We start from the raw sequence: 12,660 nt of genomic DNA, 5'->3' as shown, positions 1-12,660 counted from the left end.
GTATAGTTCGGCGCTTAGCAGAAATGAAAATCTAAAGAAATATTTTAAAGACATTTTAAAATGTAGGCTATTTTTGTGAATGAAATGACAAACGGATGACGGCTTCCTTTCTCAGCTCTTGAATTTGTGGGATAGTATAGTCTGGCCATGAAAGTCGTCAGGAGGTGCTCCCTGATGTGCAGACTGCAGGCAGCATGCATTGAGTCCTCATTGCTCCAGTTGCAAAGAGCATAACTAAAACCCCACTGTTAAATGTGAGACCACTACTACTACTACGAAAAAAAAGAAGAAACAGTTTTTGACTTTTCATACGTTGAATTCTCCCTATAGTAACTCAGTCCGAGTCAGACTTTAGATGAGACGTGTTGTGAGCTTGTACAATATGTACTGTATGTATGCTATAGTTATTTCTTTTTCAGCACATTTTGAAGGTGAAAGTGGTTAAGCGTGTCTGTCGGTTTTTATAAATACTGAACCAATGAAAAGTATTAACAAGGGATTGTGACTTAATAATAACTACATTGGGTCCTTTGCCAACACACATGGTTCTTTTTTACATTAACTGAAAAGTAAAGGCCTATTCATAGTCCAGTTTTCCGTGAAGAGGTGACCAGCGAAATGGTGGTTTGTAAAAACGGAGAGATGTGTTGTGTGAGAGCAGTGACCACCGCGCCGTGACATCACATTGTAGTTTTCGGTGGTTAGCGAAAACTGGACTATGTCTTGAATAGCCCTTAAAAGGATCCCTGGCTAATATAATAAGACAAATATGCCTTAAAACATTATACTTGCCCTCTACAACTAAAATAACACCTAAAATATTGTATATTTTTCATGAATAGAGAATCTTTCACTAAATAGGAGCTGCTCCTGTCTCAAGTTGATGATGTCATATGTCCATGTGGTCTAGCCCTATGGAATTTAGGTGCATATATGCTAATAAAAAACAACTTTATGCTTCCGAAGGATAATATGAGCATCAAAGCAATATTTTAAATACTTTTTATTAGCATGTGCATTCCATAAATCCCATATAGGGCTGGACCACACATAGACATATGACATCAACAAATTTTTTTTATTTTAGTTATAGAGTGCAAGTAGGATGTTTTAAGACATATTTGTCATATTAGCCAGGGTTCCTTTTAACAGTTTTGAACATGCAGTATAATGTTTCTATCCGACAGCAGCGATGTCGGGTAGAGAGAGGGTAGAAATATATTGAGCAGCTGTGCTGGCAAACAACTTTTGCTTAGGACTGGGAAGGCGCTGGCCACCACTGAGTGCCATAGTTGGATAGTTGAAATTGCATACAATTCCAAACTGTGCTATGAACTCTTTACAAATAAAGCTGCAAACAAATCAGTTATAAAGTTTGCAGCGCCATGGACCATGCAGTCACACCAGGCAGTGACTAAATAAATAAAAAGGCCTAAAACTTGTGGGCTTTCTGTGTAGCATATAACTGCAAATAAAATGGTCTTTTAAGGAGACAAGTGCTTGTGTGCATGTACCATCAAACATAAAACTGCATGCATAATGATGGCTTGGTCCGGCAATCTGCATTGAATGTCGTCCACATCTCTCATCCCTTTAGAGTACTGTATCTACTGTGAAACATGAGCCAAGACGCCCACAAAATAATATTTTAAAAGAGGTTACCCCTCCCTGTGTGACTAACGGAACACTGGCTCAAATCAGACCAGACAACCGTGATTCTACCTAGCTGATTTCTTCTGTCAAACCGTCCCAAAAGGAGCAAACACGTGCCTCACATTACCTTCAAAGAAACCCCATAGCTCCCAAACTGCTTAGCCGTGTGCGACTAACACAGCATGACAATTTGCACTTGTCTGTCTAGTTCAGTAACATCATAGGACATCTGTCGCCGAGGGCCGTTTCATCTGCCGCGGCCTGCCGGAGCGCCACGCCACGAGAAGGTCACAATTTGACAGGATTGCGAGGTGCAAAGGTAACGAGTTTGCAGGCTAACACCTCAAGAAGCATCTGCTGGAATGACACAGTTGTTTAATGGATGTCAAGGCTACCAGTGTGAGGTTAGCGGCTGGCATATGGCTGCCGCTGAGTGATACAGATAGTTTAGCCAAATTTCTCACAAAGAATAGCATAGGAACAAGGGTTTGATGATGAGTCTGTATCTTATGTATAGTGCTGTAGGAGGCAACAGGGGCCTCATTCAGGGTCCGAGGCTGAAATCTTTACCTCTGAGCTAATCGAGCACACTTGCTTTCTCAGGGGAGACATTATAGTGTGACCTTCAGACGGTATCACAGTAGTCGTTCTTCTTTTTTTTGCTACCCTTTTCTCTGAAATGACGCCTCTGGAAGGATGTTATGTAACATGCCTTAAATGTTCATTGACTTTACTTTCTCTCAGTGGAACCCAATAAAGTGATAGAAGAAGCTGTTGGGTCATGTATTGTGTTATCTCCTTGTCAATAAGAGGAATGGAGAGAATGAAGATTGAAGCGGAAATGTGTAAAGGTATGGATTCCTTCAGAGTACATTCGATTTTGCTAACATCGTGGCAGTGAAAGTCAAGGGCAATGGCCTATAAGGAATTATTTTGCTTCTGCTATAGGAACTGCGTGTGTGTTGTTTTTATATGCCATAGACATAGTGTACTGTCTATATGTATAGTGTACTATGTATAGAGTGTACTATATGTTGTGTAAGTGCAGAGTAGCTCAACTTGAAGCCCAAAAAGCCGAATATGTCCCCTGACCAAGGAGAATTCCCTCTCCGCTTAGCGGTATAGTTTGCTTTACCACACGGGAGACCTTGGTTTAAATATGCTGTAGTGTGTTACATTGATGCTCTAACCCGGATGGGGTTTAGGGGTTTTGGATGGGGTGGGGGGCGTGTACCTCACTCTGAAGACCCAAAAGCCTAATACAGTATCTCCCCTGGCTCTTGGTTTATCGCTAGATGTTTGGTTTCTCTCTCAGGAGACCCGGGTTAGGTTTTACATTAAGGAAAGAGATGAAAGAAGGAAACGGTGCCTGCCGAATGAATGAATGAAGGCAGGAAGGGATGAAAGAGCAAAGAATTGCTTGCCTGAGTTGTTTTGTGAGAGTTTGCGGATTGGTGGTAAGTGACTGTGAGAGCTGTTGGATTTTGAGGAACATCTGGTGTTACAAGTAACCTTTTGTAGCTCTGTTTACTGTGGCGCACGTCCCCACGGTGTAGCATCTGGGACGCAGCCAAACTCTGTATGCGAGGAGACAAGAAGAGAGGTGTGTGTGTGTGTGTGTGTGTGTGTGTGTGTGTGTGTGTGTGTGTGTGTGTGTGTGTGTGTGTGTGTGTGTGTGTGTGTGTGTGTGTGTGTGTGTGTGTGTGTGTGTGTGTGTGTGTGTGTGTGTGTGTGTGTGTGTGTGTGTGTGTGTGTGTGTGTGTGTGTGTGTGTGTGTGTGTGTGTGTGTGTGGTCGACACACGGTACATTGTGTCACAGAACTGATCTATAAGCTGACAACGTGTCTCATCCGGGCACTTGTACTGTACATCGTATGATGTTGTCTGCACGACACATCGTGCGATGAAAAGTAATCCAGGCTCGAACTTGCATTCATATTCGGGGCGCCTTACAGTACCATTTATAGAGTAGATTGATTGCACTCATTGCAGCTGGCCATGATTGCACTCACGGTTGCTTGCCATGTATGGAATGACCTGCAGGCAACTTATACAAGTTTAAACGCATCCTTAATTGGCGAGTTCAATGCTTTCTAATTTGAAATTTGAAGTGTTTCCGTACCCCATTTGTGCATTTCACTTTTTCGATATAGCCCAAAAATCTGCCCCCTTCAAGCGCAAAAGTGTTTTTTTTGCGAGAATTTTTTTAAATATTTATTTGCATTTTGAGGTGTTTCCATTCAGAAGTTTATGCGCAGGAGCCTTATTGTGCAAAACCAGGGCTTAATGGAAAGATACCTACAGAGGTATAGATGAGGTCAATAATAGGCAGTACAGGCATGTACAGTGTAGAGTTGAGAACCACTGCTCTAGTCCAGGGGAGCAGACGTATCTGCAAGGAATGATTTATATGGTGGTCTGTGGGACTGACTCATCAGTGTTCAGAGCAGGCGTGGAGGCGGGCAGATGCCAGCAAACCTTCCAGAAGTGTCGAGGGCCCAATTCAACCAAACATCTGTGTTGGGGAGGTGCATGCTTCCATCAGCAAAAAAGAAAGTCTGTAAAATGAAAGTGTTTACGACTGCTTAATCAGACTAATCGATTATGAAAAGAAAATATTTTTAGCATATAGGTTCCTTGATATGTCAAGATGGATGGCGGTGGCTCAGGGGTAGAGTGGCTGAATGGGTAACGGCAAGGTTGTCAGTTCGAACCCGGGCTCCGCCAGAGTTAGTGTTGAAGTGTCCTTGAGCAAGACACTGAACCCCTAATTGCTCCTCATGTGCTGGTTGGTGCCTTGCATGGTTTCCGCTGTCATCAGTGTCTGAATGTGTGTGTGAATGGGTGAATGTAATGCACAATCTATGTAAAGCACTATATAAACGCACCATTTACCATTTACAAAGTAAAGACATTTCTCAAATGAGGAAAGACTGCTCTGCACAGTGGCAATGGTCTCTGTTCTCCAGTTTTTGTCTGAAAACCACACCGCTCCAAAGTATCGCTCATTTGTGCATGCGTACATTTGTACAATAGTATATGGATCGTTTGTGTAGTAGATGATGGAGAATGGAGTGCCACTGTGGAGAACATTCTTTCATCACTTGAAAACAAGTGAGTAACAAAGGCAAGCCATAGTCCCCAAAGTACAGACAATAAAACAATCTCAATCGGCTGTTAACATTATCACTGACTGGCAGTGTGGTGGATAGTATAGCCTACATTTAAACCTGACTCCGCCAGATGGGTGTGGTATTGATTCACAAGCTCACAACACAGCCTCCGTCTGGAATCGCTGACGCAGCATGGATACCAATCAGCGGCAGCTATACGGGCGTGATCTGCCAATCACCTGCCAAGTAGCTTGAGAAATAGGGCCCGTCTTCTTCAGCGATTGGTCTGCAGTGATACCAGATGGAAGTAGTTTGTGAAACAAGTGTGAAGCAAGTTTCTTCAATCTGGCGTTATTATTAGAGAAAGTAAAAGATGAGTGTTCATTTTGTTTCAATCTTTCTTTTTCAGCGATTTTATAGCTAAAGTATTTTTGACGGGGTGGGAGCAAAAAAATGAACACTCAACTTTTACTTTCTGACAACAACCTAAAACATGAACCTTGGTTGAAAAAACAGTACTGTACACTTTTGAGGAATTGCATGTAATTTCATTATGTGTGTGTGTGTGTGTGCATGTGTGTGTGTGCATGCGTATGTGTGCGTGCGTGTGTGCACGTGTGTGTGCGTGAGCTCTAAACGGTCTCAAACTTGGCATGTATGTCTCACATGACCCCGAGTTGTGTAGTGCTGAAAGGTAATTCAGATGGGGTGCATACTGTAGTTGCATACTTAGTTTAGACTAGTCATTGGTTAGACATAAGGTTGGTGAGGGGTGCGTTAAAACGACCAGATTAAGGTTGGTGTTGGGTGCGTTAAGACTGCCGGATTAAGGGTGGTGAGGGGTGCGTTAAAACGACCGGATTAAGGTTGGTGAGGGGTCCGTTAAGGGTTGGGAGAGGTTAGGTTTAGGTGAGCTGCCCCGTGGGAGGTGAGGGTTTGAGATGGGTTGTAGGACTAATGACTGGTCTAACCGCAGCAGGCTTACAGTAGCCATACACGACTGGACCAGAGCTGTATACTTACTTTGTTTACTTCATGTGTCGCATAGCCTATACAGTAGCCCTATAGATTGTTTTTGGTAGAGAAAACGAAAGAAAGTTGGGAAGTGGAAGAGATATCAGCTCTATCAAATTATAATGAAATTATGTGTGCTTCCCTGACGAGTACGAGTACGGCTCCGCTTCCATTCGCCTGACAATGGGAATTAATTTCAAATCGTGTGCGTCGTGTCTCCGTGATGAGCTTAATTGCTGTTTCACGCCGCTTCACTGGAGAGGCTTGACAGCGGAAATGAAAATGACACACGATCTTGTCCCTCCATTGTAGTTGTGATTGTACTACACGCAGGGCTCTGTCGGAGCATTGTCACGGCTCTTTGTCTCGGGAACAACCGAGTGACCTTTTTGCCGGCGCCGGCGGTATATGGGCACACCGTTTCTCTCTCTCTGTAAAGAAAGAAAGAAGTAATAATTGAACGGCGGCAGCTGTAGGTGATGAGGAGACGAGGGGTTTGGGAGGAGAGGAGGGAGCAGCAGCAGCTGGAAGAACAGACAAGGAGATGGAGATGGTGGAGATGGGGTGATGAGGAGGCCATGAAAGGCCAAATAAGACGGGAGGTGAGGAGAGAAAAGGTTAGCCTGGAGTTCAGACTGATTCGCTATACAGTCGTCTTTTTCCTCACTTGAGTTTTTGTGCATGTATAGTTCCCATCGTATCGTATCAGCGAGCGTGGCGCTTAACCCTGAAACAAAAATCACACCTGTGTGAAGTGAGGCGTGCTCTTATCATCATACATCATCATCATACATCACATTCCGTGCTCAACCAATCAAATCATCACAAATGTCATTAACTTTTCTGCCCTCACATTTATCTTCAATATGTACTTTGCTCAGCCAATCAAATCATCGCTATGGGGTGATCAGCCAATATCACAAGCCAATGTTTGTGTTCATACAAACCCGGAAAGCCAGGCATAACAAACAACCCCTCAACAAACCAAAAAAAAAAAAGATCTGACAGATATACCTACAGGGAGTTTATCTTCTCAAGACCTGGTGAACCAAAGTGCCTTGTCGAAAGCTTCAATAAATATCTCCCGAATCCTACCAGATGCTACCACATTTTACCTTCATCCTCTCTCTGCTCCACAAGATTTCCTCAAACGGCGAGACATCTTGTTCCCCTGAGAGCCTATGGGTGACAACTTCCTTGGCAAAATTATGCCCGTCATCAGCCAGGAATGCTGGCTTGTCACATGAGCGTCGGGATGCAAAATTAACTTTTTATATCACCAGCCAAATGTATGGTAGCTGAAAGATCTATGTATGCATAATAACATTATGACATAAAGTGAGGGTCTAAATAAAGATAAATTAAATTCATTAATCATTTAAACGCTTTAAAGAACTCATTTGTTGTACGTCAAATATCAAACACATCAGATGTTACAAGTGCCTTTTGAAAAAATCAGGTAGTACGAGGTCCATGTGTGCAAATATAACAGTCCCTCTGTCAATCACACTTGATTGGCGGGCGGCGGTTGCTCAGGGGTAGAGTGGCTGTGTGGATGGTAACCGCAAGGTTGCCAATTCGAACCCGGGCTCCCCCAGAGTTAGTGTCGAAGTGTCCTTGAGCAAGACACTGAACCCCTAATTGTGTTTATCTATTATTTAAATGGATTATGCTGTAATATTCGTGAAATGCAGAATTATACGTTTCTTAAATATAAAGAGAGCTGGGCTGTTGACTTATGGTACAAACCAAAACTAAGAACATACAGTCTTAGTAGATTAATTGGTACCCCTGAGGAGGACAGAATGTGTTTATTGTGTGATTTGGAAGACATTTTTTGTTTTACTGTCCACTATGATGAATTAAGACATATTTTGTAAAATGTCAAGTATTTGTGTTTAGCTTTTTTGGTTAGATGATTATGCTTTAGCAAATTTCCTACATAGGGCATGGGAAAAAAGGTAGAATGTTTTGTTTGCTTGAAATGGAGTTTGAAAAACTGAGCTTATTTTATTTTATGCATGTGATTTATATGTTGTGTCCTATAAGTCCATGTGGGCTGGGCACCTGTGGTGCATGACACAAAAATAAAGTATCTATCTATCTATCTATCTATCTATCTATCTATCTATCTATCTATCTATCTATCTATCTATCTATCTATCTATCTATCTATCTATCTATCTATCTATCTATCTATCTATCTATCTATCTATCTATCTATCTCTCAACATGTCATGCAAACTTTAATGCATTTTAACATTAACGCCATAGCACATTGAATTAGTTTAGAGGTATGCAACATTGAATTCCAGTTTACTTCAGAGTCTGGCATTACTCAAATGTTTAAACTGAATGTTTAGCGATTGTGTAGGGGAGAGCTATAGTTAAACCGACTGCCTTGATGAGGGAATGAGGTGTGATTGGTGTGTAGGAAAGCGTGGCTGATTGATAGCAATCAGCAGACAGCTGATTACAGTTGAGCTTTTGCGACTCCCGTGCCCTGCAGCATGAAGTAATGATATGCTTCATTTTCCTTCCATGTAATGAAACATTGCAATGAATGCAGGATACAGAGAAGTCATGTGCCCCAGCTGTAATCAGCTGACCGCTTGCTGATTCAATCAGTGTTTCTAATCAGTCATCCTCTAATCTCTGACCAGTCTCATAACAAGGTGGTCAATTTAAATGTGATGACTCACCTGAGATACAGTCCCTAACAATAATGTGACTAATGTGTTTTGTGAAGTCCCCTCCAAACCCACATTGCCTCATAAATGTTAAATGGTCCTTTTACAGTATATACTGTAGCGCCTTTATCCAAGGCACCCATTCACATTCACACACCGATGCCGGAGTAAACCATGCAAGGCACCAGCCTGCACATTGGGAGCAATTAGGGGTGCAGAGCTCAAGGACACTTCGACACTAACTCTGGGGGAGCCCGGGTTCTAACATCCGGTCACTCTACCCCTGAGCCACTGTCAGTGCATGCTTGACGTGTCAGAATGTCATGCCCGTCTTCAAAGCCTCCCAGACGATTCCATTATTGGAATGACGTTTGATTTGGCACTAGCTACCAGTATTTCATACAATCATGACGAGACATTATCTATAATGGCATAAATGGTGCTCCTCTCTCGTCTGGACTCTGTTCAGAAAGTGCCAAAAATGATTTCACTCTGACGTTGGTGGTCGGTGTGTGTGTGTGTGTGTGTGTGTGCGTGCGTGCGTGTGTGCACACGTGCGCATTGACGCCTAAGGTGTGTCTGTGCGTGCGTGTGTGCGTGTGCGACTGTGAGCGCATTGACGTCCAAGTGTCTGTGAGCTGAATATTGTGTGTTGTATGATTTATGTGTGCGTGAGTGCATGCATGTTCAGTTCTGGCAGTGTGTATGTGAGCATGTGGTTTAGTTACTGTGGTTTGGTTACATGGTTTTGTTATCTGTGTGCATCAGAGAGAGGGAGAGCTCTACTCTGTTGCCAAGTTGTACAGTAGCTGTCTCTCATGGATCTGCTGCTGGCACTTTTATCTGTCTTATGTCGGCGTTGCTGTCCCTCCGTTACCGTTCAAACAACGGAGGAACCGTTCAAATAGTGATTCACTTGTTCTGCAGTCATTACATTTCTAACATCAATAAGTCTGCCTAGTATCTAGAATAGATGACACCTCAACATTTTTAATTTCCCTCCAAATGAACAGGGACATCAAAATGAAGAATGCGGGAAAAGTGCAGGGTTGCCTTGTTTCCTCTATATGGATCGATTTGTGATTCATGTAAATCTAAAGTAATTAGCTTTTTAAAGCTGTAGCAGGTCAGATGAATGCATCTACCAGGGGGATAGGTTATCGCCACACAGCAAAGGCTTCACTGCGTTTTAGCCCTTGCCACCCACCCCGGTGCTCTTTGGAGACAAATGACTCCCAGAGTCCCAGTCACTTGGTCTCAAGCTATCGCAGTGTGAGTGCAGGGTCAGACACTTTGGACTTAGTTTTAATGAAGGCCCCCAGGGGACTGTTGGCTGGGAAAAGCTCCTTGTCCTCGGGCATGCAGCCATGCAGGCAGCATCAGGGCACAGGGCCCGGTGAGACTGGTGTCAGCCTGAGAGAGGCAACGTACTGGAATTAATGCTTAATTGTCATCGAGTCTGTTAGTCTCTCTGTCTGTCTGTCTGTCTGTCTGCCATACTTTTCACTGTTCTCAAGAGTGTCTTGCTTCTCTCTGTCACCATTGTGGATAACTTTGCTCTACTGAACACATCTTCTAGTTGTTATGTTGTCAGTTTTCTGATAAAAGTCAGTGTAGATCAAAGATTCATGCATAGTGAATGCCTGCAGTAGAATGCGTAAATGATCTTCTAAATCCATTTCCATGACTATAGACACTATATCACTATAGATTGCATACTGTAACTAAAGCAGGCAGAACATCATGAGCGGCCAATCAGGAGAGATTACCTATATTCATCAGCTCTATAGTGTTCCAGATCCAATTTTGTCTGCTGATTTCTTTGGGTCATCACTTCCCTTTTCACTTGCTTAATTATTTCGCTGACCGCTAGGTGGTAGCATAAGCACAGCTCAGCCCTTGCCAGCCATTGACTCCCCATTGTAACGATCCTAACAGGTGGGGGCTGTTATGACTTGAGGAGTGATCATTAGCATTAGCGCAACCACCTTACCTCTCGGTAAGGGCCGGGGTACATGTCCGGAGCGATGCGAGACAAAGTCACAAATTAAATCGCCATGGACAGCGCTCGAAGCTTTAGAGATACAGGGCTTTGAAAATCATGTTATAATGGAGGCTCAATGGAGCTGGATGGAAAAAACCCATAGCTGGTGGGGACGGAGGTGTTGCATAGCAACCGGAGTAATGCTAAAAAGTAAATTGACGGTCGCCGCTTTCATATAGAGTATACGGTTGTCTACAGGGGCGGAACCACCGGGGGGGAGGGGGGGGGTGTCGTTCCACCCATGCTCGTGACTCCAGGGGCCCGGGGCTGTCAGATGATCCATCGACGACCACACAGCGTTACACAGTCACTCACGACAGATACCCATTCAAAGCCTTATCTCTCAGCCGTGCTACAAATCTATCTGTTGACTAATCATTACAAGTATAGCTCTTATTTTGAAGAGGAAGTCTGTTTCGATTGTATGCCTACAATGACAGTATAACATGACAGCCAGTTGTGTTTCAGAATTCAGATCATGATGCCGTAAACATTAGAAGTGGTGGTGGATTAAACACATGCTTTTAGCCAAAGTGTATATATTTACCATATGAAAGCTATGCTGCGCATCTTTGACTTAAACAATGTAGGCTACACACTTTGGAATATACGTTAAACATGGTGGACTTCCACTATGGATCCTCTACGACGGCAACAGCCAGCATTTAGTCATTCCTTAATTGTAAAAGTATCACACTGGTAAAATCAGCAGCAGCGCAGCTGCCCAAAACATTAACAGGCAGGCAAGCTACAGTACAGTACTGTTACTCACTGTCACTGCCTGCAAGGATGTACTTTAATAGTTGGTGCCATATAACATTTTAGTTCAGAAGTGGGTCCACCGTGCACTGTAGTGCAGGGACTTTAACCTGCGATCTCCGCGGGTATCTAGTGGTTGCACACATGCAGCAAGCATATTTTAAAAAATGGTATTGTCTGACACCTTAATCAAGGTGAGAGAGCAACTTGATCTGCAGTTTCTATTTAATAAAGAGCTGGACAGACATGGAAACTCCAGTTACAGAACACTCGTCTATAGCAATGAATACTATCACAAATAGAGCCATTTGAAGGTGAGTCTTTTCAGACGTCAACTAGCCGACATCCACTTCCAAAGCGGGAGTTCACAACTGCGATATGAGTGTTTGTCAAATTCTGTCACATTATGGTTGTTGTACATGACAGCAATAATACAGCAGAACGAGGCTTGTAACTCAAGACACCATCAAACAGTCCTAATCTCCGAGGCTATTGTTAGATATAAATTGATACCTAGATGAATACTGTAATAGTTTTAAAGGACTGTATATAAATAACTTCGATATCTCAGCCAGAAAACCCAAATGCAGTGCTGTCTTTACCTTAAAAATGAGTGAATTGCCCTTTAAATCCTGAATGTACCACATACCATAAAAATAGAAAAATACCTTAAAAGTAATTTGAAGGCAGACGCAAATAACCTTAGGAGGAAGGTTTTTAGGTTTTACAATGTTTTAGTAGGTAATAAATTCAATTACAGAGAAATGTATTGGAATTCAGAGTACAATTACATTACATCAATATAATTTAGAGTAAATAGTCGCAAGTGCTGAATTCTCCTCTTCACAGCATTGTTCCTGGCTTAATACTGCATATGACGTCAGTTTGTTGAACTCCATTCATTGGTTTGAAGATAGTTCATCCACTTCCAAAGGGGGAGTTCACAACTGCGATATGAGTGTTTGTCAAATTCAGTCACATTATGGTTGTTGTACCATTGTTGCTCCCTGACTCTCACTCTGAGTGGCTTTCTCACTAGGCACCACGGTCAAATACATGTAGGCTAATATCACAACAGGGCTACAGTATGGTGAATTTGTGGCTGCAGGCAGGCAGTATGGAGACTTCAATAAGATATTAAATCTGAACCTGGCATCAGGAAATCCATAATATAAATATGATAAAATAATATAAAGGATAATCTAGGACCGAGATGATTAGGCACGTGGATGGTGACATGACATTAATGGATAAGATGAACAACCCTCTGTAAACAGCCAGTAGGCTATAGGGATAAAATGATAAAAAGGGCAAGATGACAAAATAAGAATGAGCTAAGATGGAACACGGTCTGGGCCAAAGTTCTATCTGTGCTGCTGACCAACAG

The sequence above is a fragment of the Protomyctophum bolini genome (assembly GCF_963924005.1).
Source record: "Protomyctophum bolini genome assembly, chromosome: 23".
Taxonomy (NCBI): Eukaryota; Metazoa; Chordata; class Actinopteri; order Myctophiformes; family Myctophidae; genus Protomyctophum; species Protomyctophum bolini.
Note: the sequence above shows the minus strand (reverse complement) of the source record.